General features: G+C 38.5%; 1 non-coding gene across 1 annotated transcript; it reads right to left on the bottom strand.

The window, feature by feature from the left end:
- Nucleotides 1-5563: 5563 nt before the first annotated feature.
- LOC111915125 (small nucleolar RNA R71) lies at nucleotides 5564-5669 on the bottom strand. The gene has a single exon (XR_002858059.1). It is a non-coding gene; the product is annotated as a small nucleolar RNA R71 (small nucleolar RNA).
- Nucleotides 5670-11485: the final 5816 nt, after the last annotated feature.

The following is an 11485-nucleotide window of genomic DNA, read 5'->3' as shown; positions in this document are numbered from 1 at the left end:
AATTTCTGTCAGGATAAGAGTAATGGGCATTTTGAGATCGCCATAACTGTTTTCTCTCAGAGAGATTCTTCTTGTATCTCTGATTTCTTTGCTGTTTCTGATTTCTCACCTGCTTCGGCTGACGATGGATATTCGCTTTTTGTTTTTGCTTTCGGTCAGCAGGTTCACTTTGAACAGATAAAGTTTCGCTTGAAGTAGTGACTTCTTTTGCAGGAACTGCTTTTTCTTCAGGAACATCTTTTGTACCACTGGTACTTGGCACATCGAAACTATCAAGCTTATTCAAAGGTTCTGGTACATATCTGCCTTTGCTTTTCCACGAAGTCCTTTCCGACAGACCTACCGTTTCGTCAGCATTGTCGATGGGAGCTGACCAGAAGAACTCGTCGCAGCCATCAGCATTGTCTTCGTTTACAATGGCTGTGAGTTCAGCGGTCTGATGTTCGGATACGCCTGTGACCTTATACACTTGATTTGGAGTGGTTCTTAACTTTTGGTATACTGCAATGTTTTCTGCAAGAATCGGGGACTTTTGTTGGGACAAACGAGCAAACTCCACTAAATTTTCTGAAATGAGATTCTTGTGGTTTTCGGGTTCGCTCTTGACAAATTCTGAACAATCAACTGTGTCCTCTACAGAAATTTCACTCATATTGTCGTCCTCATTAAGCTCAGATGCATTTTCAACATCAATTTTATTTTCTGAGCTCAAGTTGGAATTCAATGAGTCAAATTTTTGTATGGTTTCGGTCCTCAGTTTTAGTTTATCATTTTCATCCAAAAGGTTTTTAAGCATGTCCTTATGGTCCTTAGACTTTATGAAAGATTCGATTTTGTCTAGTCCATACATGTATGTCGGATTAACTTCTTCAGACGAAATAACACTTTCACAATTATACGCTTTAGCATCAATTTCATCCTCCTTAAACTCAAGGAAGGGTAAAATCATGCGATGAATCTTTTGTCCTATTTCACAATCTAAATGAAGCTGAGTGATATTAGTATAAAGACATTTAGCAATCAAACAAAAAACATTTCTCTGTTTTAAAAGCTTTAAATTGTCTCTTTGCAAATTAATGTTTTCTTCTTTGGTTTTGATTAACTCCGACTCCTTCAGTTCGATCCACGTCCTTCTTTCCTCACTCTTTAAAGATACCCTGCTTATTTGGTCAGTTAGGTTAGAATTGGTGACTCGTGTTTGAGTTAAACTGCTGTCTAGATGAGAGATTCTTGAATTAACATTTTTTAATTCTTTTTCATATGAGCTTTGTGGTACTTTGAATGCAATAAAAACGGACTGTACCTTCTTGATTAATTCATCAAGTTCGTTGAACTGTACGCTGGGCGGTTTTGCTGTGAAGCACAAGTCCTCTCGCTCCTTTGCATCTTCAATCCCACCATCTGTGTTGTATCCCCTCATCTAAGATACATCGGACACCATGAAGCATTTTCCATCACTACTCTCTTCTTTCGCCACATAAGCCTTTCCATGAGAAGGCTTCCTTACTTCATCATCTTCAGAGTCGGTTGACCAGACCTCCACGCCACCGAACTCATCATCAGCTACCGAACCCTGCACAAGTAAAGCATTCATAGAAGGTTTAGCAGTAGATTTCTTCTTCCTGATCTCATCCAGCTTTTTCAGCAACAAAGCTTCTTCATCTTTTTCATCATCCTTTTCTGCCATTTTCTTGAGGACACAATCTTTCACATAGTGGTTCTTTCCTCCACAGTAATAGCAGCTTATTCCCGAATCTCCTTCAGCTTTCGGTTCCTTCTTTGGTTCTTCTACCTTCGGTTCTTCCCTGACCTTTTCTGGACTATAACTTCCCTGCCAATTTCTGTTCTTGTTGGTGGGGAATCTTTTCTTGATGAACCTTTTTGGGTTTGACACCATCATTGCATAGTCTTCAGAATTAAGGTCATAATCCTCTAGGTTGAGGTCTTCATCTTCCGTCACAACTTTGCTTTTGGACAGAAGGGCTAATGAACCCAAGCCTGAAACCACATTTTTCTCCTGTAACACGATCTTTTCTTGAGACTTCAGAATGCCTACCAGTTTCGCCAGAGAATATGATTTGAATTGCTCATGCGCTTTAACTGTGGACACTACAGCTCTCCACTCAGATCTAAGGCCGTTTAAAAACGTGATCTTTTGTTCAATCAACTTCCTTTCAATATCATGTTTAATCATCTTACTAAGAAGATGATTGAAGCGATCAAACGTTTGAGTCATGGTTTCTTTAGGGCTCTGCTTGAATTCACCAAATTCGGACAGCAGCAAGGTTTGAATGGAATGCTCAAGATCTTCGTCCGTAGAATACAACTCTCGCAGCCTATCCCATATTTCTTTGGCAGTTGTGCATGAACTCACCAGCCTGAAAGTGTCAGATTGAAGAGCGAATCTGATTAATCTCAATGCTTTAATATTGCACTGAAATTTATCTTTTTCGTCTTGAGCAATATCTTTAACGTCCTTCAAAAGATCATTATACTCCTTCTGAGTCTTAATAATTCTTGAAGTTGCTGAATGAGCGAATGGTCAGATACTATTGCTTCCCAGATGAGGTATCCATTGTCCTCAGATCCTATAACATAGTCTTCAAAGTGATGCGCCCAGACTTCGTAATCCTGGGTATAGAGAATGGGAATCTTTGTCGTTGATCCGATGTTGTTCGAGATATTAATTGGATTTGATTGTGACTTGTCCATGCTAGATCGAATAACCTGTTTAAAAGATCAGACTTGTAATGAATTAAATTAGGGCAAAACAAATAAATACCGAGTTACGTCAATTATGGGATGATGACTCAATAAATATCAGTAAATGCGGAACAACCCTAATCGCAACCTTTTTCACAGAAAAGAAGTGTATGAATTACACAGCCTCCTGCTCTGATACCAATTGATAAGTTATAAAACTAACTTGAAGATCGTTTGGATCTTTATAACAGGTAAAATAATGAATGCGAAAACTGCAAATAACACAAGTATGGATCAAAGTGTGTCGAATGATTAGATCAACAATCCTCAACAGAGCTCGATAAAGAACTTCCACTGTAGAGGATTTAGGGTTACAAGAACGATAAAGAAATTATGCTCTGATCTATCGTAATAATCGTTTTCTATATCCTTTCTAATATTCATGCAAGCATATATATTTATACTAAACCCTATCAAGCTCTCGGTTGGACAGGCCCAAACCGGAGTTACAAAACTGGACTAATAAGCGAGCCCAATAGACGCAATCTATAACAAAACGCTACCCAACAGTATATATGGAAGAGGTTTTTATATTGCTATATTTATACATATTTTAAGGCAATATTTATTTACATTTTACATATATTTTGGTTATTTGCATAATAATGGTACTTATAAGGATAAATTGTTATTTGCAAGCAAAATAGAAGCATTCTCGAAGAGAGGGACTAGAACTGACAATATTTGGAACTTTGGAGGCTTGAAGGGAAGAAGGATGAAAAACTCAGCAAAAAGCGTGCTCATGACGTGAGTAATTAGATTTTCAGGACGTGAGCAGTGTATTCCAGAAGATATGCATCCAGGTGAAAGAGTCCTTGTCGAATACGGAAAAACCGCATTCACGATGTGAATCCTTATGGTTCATGACGTGAACTCAGTAAAATCAGATATTATAAATTCTCTTGCTCATTACGACTTGAAAAAACTTTTGGCTGAAGAAAAGGGTTTCAGAAGATGAATTTCAACAGAAGAAAAGTCTTGAAAGAAGGTTTTCAACACCAAAAGAGTAGAGGTTCATAATTAGTTTAATTGTTGATACTTGAACGTGTCTTATACTTTGATTTGTGCTTGTTTATATGCTAGTATGTCCAGCTAAATCGAGCTGCTTCTGTTAGCTAGATGAAGCTGGAAATCATGGTTTTGATGCATTAGATTTGACTTTACTTGTTTGTAATATGCTTGTGTTGATTGATTTTACCTAGCATGTTTAATTTAATATTTGATTGCTTTAAATTCTTGTTCTGTGTAGTTAGTGAATACAAATCTGCATGAATTTGAATACCTAATAATTCAGTGAACACTAGTTTAGTAGAGCTAAGATCAAACCAATCTTAGATAAGTAATTGAATCATTGAATATTTATGCTAGAGAATTCATATTATGACTATAACTGTGTTTTGATTAATCACTCTTACATGGCTCCAATCTTATTCGATAATTGATTCTATGTTAACTATTGTGTGACCATACATAGACTTACATGAATTAATTAAAGTTAGTAGATTTAGAACTAAATTGCTAATAGTATCTTAATTGGTACCAACAGTAATTGCTATAGATAAATTATAAACCATTGAGGGAAACTGGATTCGAACTAACAAAAGTATTTTTAGTAATTGATTGAATTTGAGTGAAGTTCGTCTGATCGTGTAAAATCAGATAAAAACACTTTTAAGCTGTTAATAATTACATTAATTTAGTAGTAAGTAGATTAATTAGTTAACACTGTTCCCTGTGATCGACACTCGACTTACTCTACTATTCTATAATTCGACTAGGTACACTGCCTAGGTGCATTTTAGTTAGTTAAGTTTTGTTAGGTTATAAATTATAAAATTAGTGGGTACTTTTGTGCACATCAAGTTTTTGGCGCCGTTGCTGGGGAACGACTTAGTTAATTACTAATTTATTTTTCTTTAAATTGATTGATCCTTTTTGTGGGGTAAAACCTGCAAAAAGTTATTTTTCATTTTCATTTTTTTTCCTGCATTATAGAACTCACAACATGAGCTTTATAGGCTCACGACGTGAATCCTGTGATTCCTCGTTTTCTTAGTTTAGTCTGTCTTTCTTAGTTCAGTTTTACATTTTTTTGTTTATTTTGCAGGTGTTCATGACCAAGGGCTCAAACACACCTTTGGTGCCACCTCTTGAAGATCCAGAGTCTGCCCTTCACAAAAAGAAAGAGAAGAACGTGAAAGAAGATCAAACACCAAAGAAGACGCCCTTACAAGAACTCAAGTCAATGTTCTCAAAGAAGTCGGGAAAGAAAACGGAAGAATCGAGTTTATCTTCAAAGGACAAGAACAAGGTTGAAGACTTAGATCAAATTCCTATCCCGAACGAATCTGAATACGAATCCGAAGCCGAGTTTGGACTTTATACAAGGGAACCCAAGAATGAGCCAAGAAACGAGATGGAAAATACTGAAGAAATGTTCATGGGAGCTTACAGAAAGAGAATTAGAGATGATGTTGGTCCAGGTTTAGTACAGCCTGCCATTCCTGCCACTGCCACATTCGAGCTGAAAGGACATATCCTTTCTACACTGAAGGATATCCCATTCTATGGAAAAGATCATAAGGATGTGTGTAAGAACTTAGATGAAGTCAACGACATTGCTAATTATTTCAATGTACCGAATGTGAATAGAGATACCGTCTTGCTAAGGATGCTTGCTGTTACTTTTAAGGGAGCTGCTAAGGATTGGTTAAAAGCACTACCACCGGGTACAATCACTACATGGGCTCAAATGCGTGAGCAGTTTCTAGACCAATTATGTCCACCATCCAAGATAGCTAAACTCAAGAAAGCAATAGCCAATTTTGAGCAAAACCCGGGGGAGTCACTTTACGAGGCTTGGGAGCGCTAAAGGGGTTGTTAAGGAATTGTCCTCAATATGACCTTAACATTCAAGAAGAAGTGTCCATATTCTATGACGGGGTTAATGTAATGACTAGGCAACTCCTTGATTCTCAAGGACCACATACAAAGAAAAATCCGGGTGAAGTCAAGGAATTAGTTGAATAATTTGCAAAGCATTCTCATGAATACCACAATCCAAGGAATGACGGAGTAAAGGGAGTTGGGAGTACACATTCTGATGAGATGGCTGGTATGATGGCAATGCTAAATAATATGGACCGAAGGCTGACCTAAATGGACCAATCAATTCATGCAAATAGAGCTGGTTGTGAATGATATAATGGTCCACACTTGACTAAATATTGCCATTTAGATGAATATGGGAACAAGAAGGCTCAAGTTTGCTACTCAAGTGGGGACAAGTATGATGAAGACTAGAGAAAACCAAAGAAAGAGTGGCTGCCTTAGGATGAGTACAAGAGGCAAAAAGAAGAAAAATTTAAGCAGACAGGCCGAGGCTTCCACCAAAAAGAGCAACCATCAGTCGTGAAGAAAGTAGAGTTAGAAAACATGTTGACCCGATTCATGGAAGCATCCGAGAGAATATATGATGATACCGATGCAGTGCTAAAGGAACACATGAATATGATGAAAGAACAACACAAAATGATGATTGACCAGCAAGCTTCATTAAGAAATCATCAAGCATCGATTCATAGTTTAGAAATCCAAGTTGGTCAAATCACTACTTTGGTGAATAATAAATTATCTTCACAAATTCCCGAAAAGAAAGCTCAACCTCATGTTATGGCTATTGATACTGAAGAAGAGGCAATCTTTGAATTTTTGGAGGCACTAGAAGTAGAGCCAAAGCAGCCCGATCCAAAGCCGAAGAAGTCGAAGCTCGAAAATGAAGACATTGTTGGAATACCCAATTCACGTCGTGAGCCTGCTATGCTCACGTCGTGGGCCTAGTCTAAACAGAAAAATTATGTATCTGTTCCAGCTTATAAACCGCCTTTGCCATTCCCGTCTCGAGCACATCTTAGTCCACTAGAAAGGGAACATTTGGAGTTTATTCAACAAATAAAGGGTATTCCTATTAATACTCCTTTTATTGATTTACTTTCAAAAATTCCAGAATATGCGAAGTTCCTGCAAGATCTAATAGACACTCGACATGAATTGAAGAAGAATTCTAAAGTGATTCTTAGTGAGCAAAGTTCAAGGGATGTATTGGGAGAGATACCTAAGAAGATGGGAGATCCCGGACGCCTCACTCTTCCATGTGAGTTTGGATATAATTTGAAGACTTATGCTTTAGCCGATTCTGGGGCTAACATAAATTTGATGCCATTTTTGTTCTACCAAAAGTTAAATATCCAGAAGATGAAGGCAACAAAAATGACCATCCACATGGCTAATCGTTCGGTGACTCACCTAAGAGGAATTGTTGAAGACATCCTTGTTAAAATTGGGAAAATTGTTTTCCCAGTTGATTTTGTAATTATGGATATGAAGGAGGATACAAATATCCCAATCATTCTTGGTCGCCCTTTGCTAAATACTGTTGGCGCTTTAGTTGATGTTCGTGAATCTAAGCTTACATTGAGGGTTGGTGATGATAAGGAAGATTTTGGAATACAAGATGGTTTCCAAGGAATTAACGTTCAAGGTGAAGTGTTCAATATAGAAGATGATGATGAGCTTGCAGAATTGGAGAAGCTTATGGAAGAAGAAATCAAAAAAATTCAACAAGTCAAACGCACTAAACCAAGAGCATCAGTTCCATTTTTCATTGAAGTCATTGCCTACACAACACCAACATCTTTGATAAGTGAGGAAAGTGATGAAATGTCGAGTGATGAAGAAGAAGTTACTTCATAGGAGTCGTTTCCAATGGCGAAAGAAGAGAAAGTTCCTATGGAGCTAAAGAAGAATAAAGAGAACTTGGAGAATAAAGGGACCAAAAGGAAGTTTGACATAGTCGAAGTAAGGCTAAAAAGGAAAACTCAAAAAAGGCATACATTAGATGATTCCAAGCATACAAGAGGCAATGGAAGGAGCAGAAAATCCATCTGGTGATGGACTCATCTGAAGATTCAACGTAGGAGTCACAGAGTCCAGCTCAAGACTCCTAAAAAAGAAGCGCTTCTTGGGAGGCAACTCGATTTTGGTTAGCGTGTTATTTCTTTTTCTTTTTAGCTTTTATGCATTTTTTAGTTTTAGGTAAATCGATCATATCATCCAAATCACTTTATACATAGTATAGCCCTTAGAGTGAGGTCGGTTTAATTAAGTGGTAATAATTAATTACAATTTAATTTTTAAGAAACAGACAAACTCACGGCGTGAATCATGATGGTTCACGACGTGAGTCTAGTATGACTTACTGATTCCTTTTTAGGCCGATATATTACCCAATGCATTAGCCTGATAGTAGTCCAGCCCACGTAATCTTTAAATTGAATGCCCAATTGTATAGCCAAGACTGGACTCACGACGTGAACCCTTTAGAATTCACGATGTGAATCCTGAAACACACGGGACCACATATTTGTAGCATCCTAAAAATCGAGGCCAAAAATTTCACTTTTCAATTAATAAATTGTAACCATTTACCAAAAACATTACATCAAGTTACCGAAACCATAATGTCGTGTCCCAAACAATACCATCAAAAGTAATAAAAATCATAGTACAATCCCAGAAAATTCCATGTAAAAATCATGTGTGTGATGCGCTGCTACACTGTCGGCTCCTTCCCCTTCGACAAAGAGGTACCTGAAACCACAACCAAAAACTGCAAGCACAAAGCTTAGTGAGTTCCCCCATCACACCGCATACCACAAAATATCGTCGGTATCTTTCAACTGCTAACTATCATCGGTATCTTTCAACCGGTAACTATCATCGATATCTTTCAACTGATATCCGCCATCGGTATCTTTCAACCGGTAACTATCATCGGTATCTTTTAATCGGTAACTGCCATCGGTATCTTTCAACCGGTAACTGGGGACTATTTCAACCCCTACCACTAGCATACAATAGCAAGATATAAACATACAGTCAGGCATATCGGGGTACTGACGTACCCATTGGTCCTAATGACCTATGCCAGGGAAAGAATATTCTGTGTCACTACCACTAACACATCGTTCATATTATGCAAGCATATCTCATGACCAAGTCACATAACCAAACTAGGATAATTATCACATAGACAATTATATACTAATATCCTTGTTGGTGGGTTGGCATTGTGGCCTTAGACCCACCCCTACTGGAAGGTAACTCACCTCAAAAGGCTGACGACTGAAAAGCTGATTGGCAGATGTCTGACTGCTGCTCCAGTGATCTTCCGACTGTAAATCCATAAAACACTTAATCAGACACAAATAACTTTTATTTAGGGTAAAATGACAATTTTACCCCTGACAAGTCAAACTCAAAGTCAACTTCCAGTTGACCCGACTCGCCGAGTTGGGCCGCCAACTCGTCGAGTCCCTATCCTTACATCTGTCCTTCTTCACGCCTCTACTCGTCCATTTTGGCAACGAATCGACGAGTTCTCCTTCTAAAACAACCTCGAATGAACCTTCATCCGACTCGCCGAGTTGTATGAACAACTCGTTGAGTTCATCTTCATCCTATGAATAAGCCCTGACCTTGACTCGTCGAGTTGTATGAACAACTCGTCGAGTTCATCTTTGAAAGTTGGGAGATTGCCTTGGACTCGTCGAGTCTTTTCTTACACTCGTCGAGTCCTATGATTTCCAGGTCTATTGTTAAGTCTAATGCATTGGGTCACTTCCCCGGATCCCTCTAAGACCACTCTAACACTCACTGGGTTCCTTCGAACCATAATAGAAAAGGGAAGTCAAGCCATGGATTCACCGAGTCCCACGAACGACTCGCCAAGCCGAGAATCACCAAGTGTCATTTCTCGATTTCTGTTGTACAACACATGACCAAAAGATAGATCTAGGCTTCTAAGATCAATCTAGCATGTAAATTACAAACTTTACGAGTATGCATGGGACTATGAGCTCAAATGGCCCTAAATGAGGCTCTTAAGATGCATGGGGCTCTCCATGTCCCCAAAATCATTCCATTTCTGCCTTGTAACCCCTTAAAGACCTTGGATTTGAAGTCTTAGCCCCCAATCATGCTTGCACTCATGATTGGTCACTAAGAATGGATCCTAAAAGCTTTAAATCACCCTAAAAAGGGATCTAAAACATGAAAGAGAAAGGTATCAACTTTATACCTCAAAAGAACTGTAGAGGGTGCACAAACTCGAACTCTTTTGGCCTCCTCTTGATTCCTCAATCCTTTCTCTTACTTCTTATGTTCCAAAATGATGAAAAACCACCACAAAGGCCTTAGATCTTTAAAAAAATGATTAGGGTTTGATATGGGGAGTTCTGAGAGCAATAGGGATGAAGGGAGGCTGAATGAGATGTTTAAATAGGGTGCAATCCCTTAGATTAGGGTTTTGTCCAAACAGCACCTACTTGTCGAGTCGGTTTGCCGAATCATCATAAAGGCCGCTAAACTCCCATGTCCACAGTCATTTCCACTCGACGAGTTGGACCTTCAACTCGCCGAGTCCCAGGCCAAAATGATATAATACTTGAATGAAAATACATACCAGGAACCGGGTGCTACAAATCTCCCCCAATTATTTTAAACTTCAATCTCGAAGTCTGCTGCTCGATCCTGAAAAAGCTCTGGGTAATGTTCCCTCATCTCGTCCTCCGACTCCTAGGTCCATTTCGAGCCCTTTCGGTGCTGCCACTACATCTTTACCAGCTCCACTCTCTTGTTGCTCGCATCCCTTGACTTCCTGTCAAGGATTGCCACTGGCCGCTCGATGTAGTTCAGGCTGTCATCAACCTGAATATCCTCCAAAGGTACCACCGCTGAATCGTCTACCATACATTTCCACAACTAGGAGACGTGAAATGTGATGGGTTTTGAGCAATACATTATTCCTATGGTGTACATGCAAACCCTAAAAGCTTTTGGATCTAGTTTGTCTAATGAACATGCAATCGAATATCCAAAGCTATAAACCCTAGATCTAGCATACATTTAATCATATTAACATAAAATAGGATTTAGATCATATCTTTGATTGTTATATAGCAATAACAATCAATCCTTGGCTTCAGAAAACTTAGTGCCTCAAATGTTGCACCTCTAATGGAGTCAAAAACACCAAGAGCAACGTGGATGAAGAGGAGAAGAGAGGAGGCAGCCAAAAACGTCTACAAACCCTAAAGGGACTCTTAGCCACGTTTTTGGGGCAATAGGGTTCCTTTATATAGGTAGGCTATTAGGGTTTTCAACTAGGAAACCCTAATCTGACTGCTTAAGCCCTAAGCAGCCCATGGATTCCTTTAACATATCCCTTGGACGATTTCTAATGGGCTTCCCCATAGAATTCGTCCAACCTATATATTATTAAGTAATCCATAGCCCAATTGCAATTATCTTATAATTACAAATCCAGTCCCCTAAGTTTAATTAATCTCATTTAGCCACAAAATTAATTCTTAATTAATCCTTGACTAATATTAATTAAACATGATTTCTACTTTAATATATTATTCTTATAATATATTAATAAATCATAATTAAACCTTTTCTCCTTAATTCATCTCACATGTTGCTATGGTGAAGGCAATTCAAAAGGACCATGCACAATTGGGTCAAGTACATACCAAAATAGTTATGGACTTAGACACTAATCCAACAAATGTGCTATGAATCTGACTGAGTTCCGCTGGCAGATCCAGCCGATATGCCACCCTACCCACCCGGGCCAAAACCCTAAAAGGCTCGATAT

Source organism: Lactuca sativa, chromosome 7 (genome assembly GCF_002870075.4).
Source record: "Lactuca sativa cultivar Salinas chromosome 7, Lsat_Salinas_v11, whole genome shotgun sequence".
In the NCBI taxonomy this organism is placed as follows: domain Eukaryota; kingdom Viridiplantae; phylum Streptophyta; class Magnoliopsida; order Asterales; family Asteraceae; genus Lactuca; species Lactuca sativa.
This window is presented reverse-complemented; position numbering and strand designations above follow the sequence as displayed.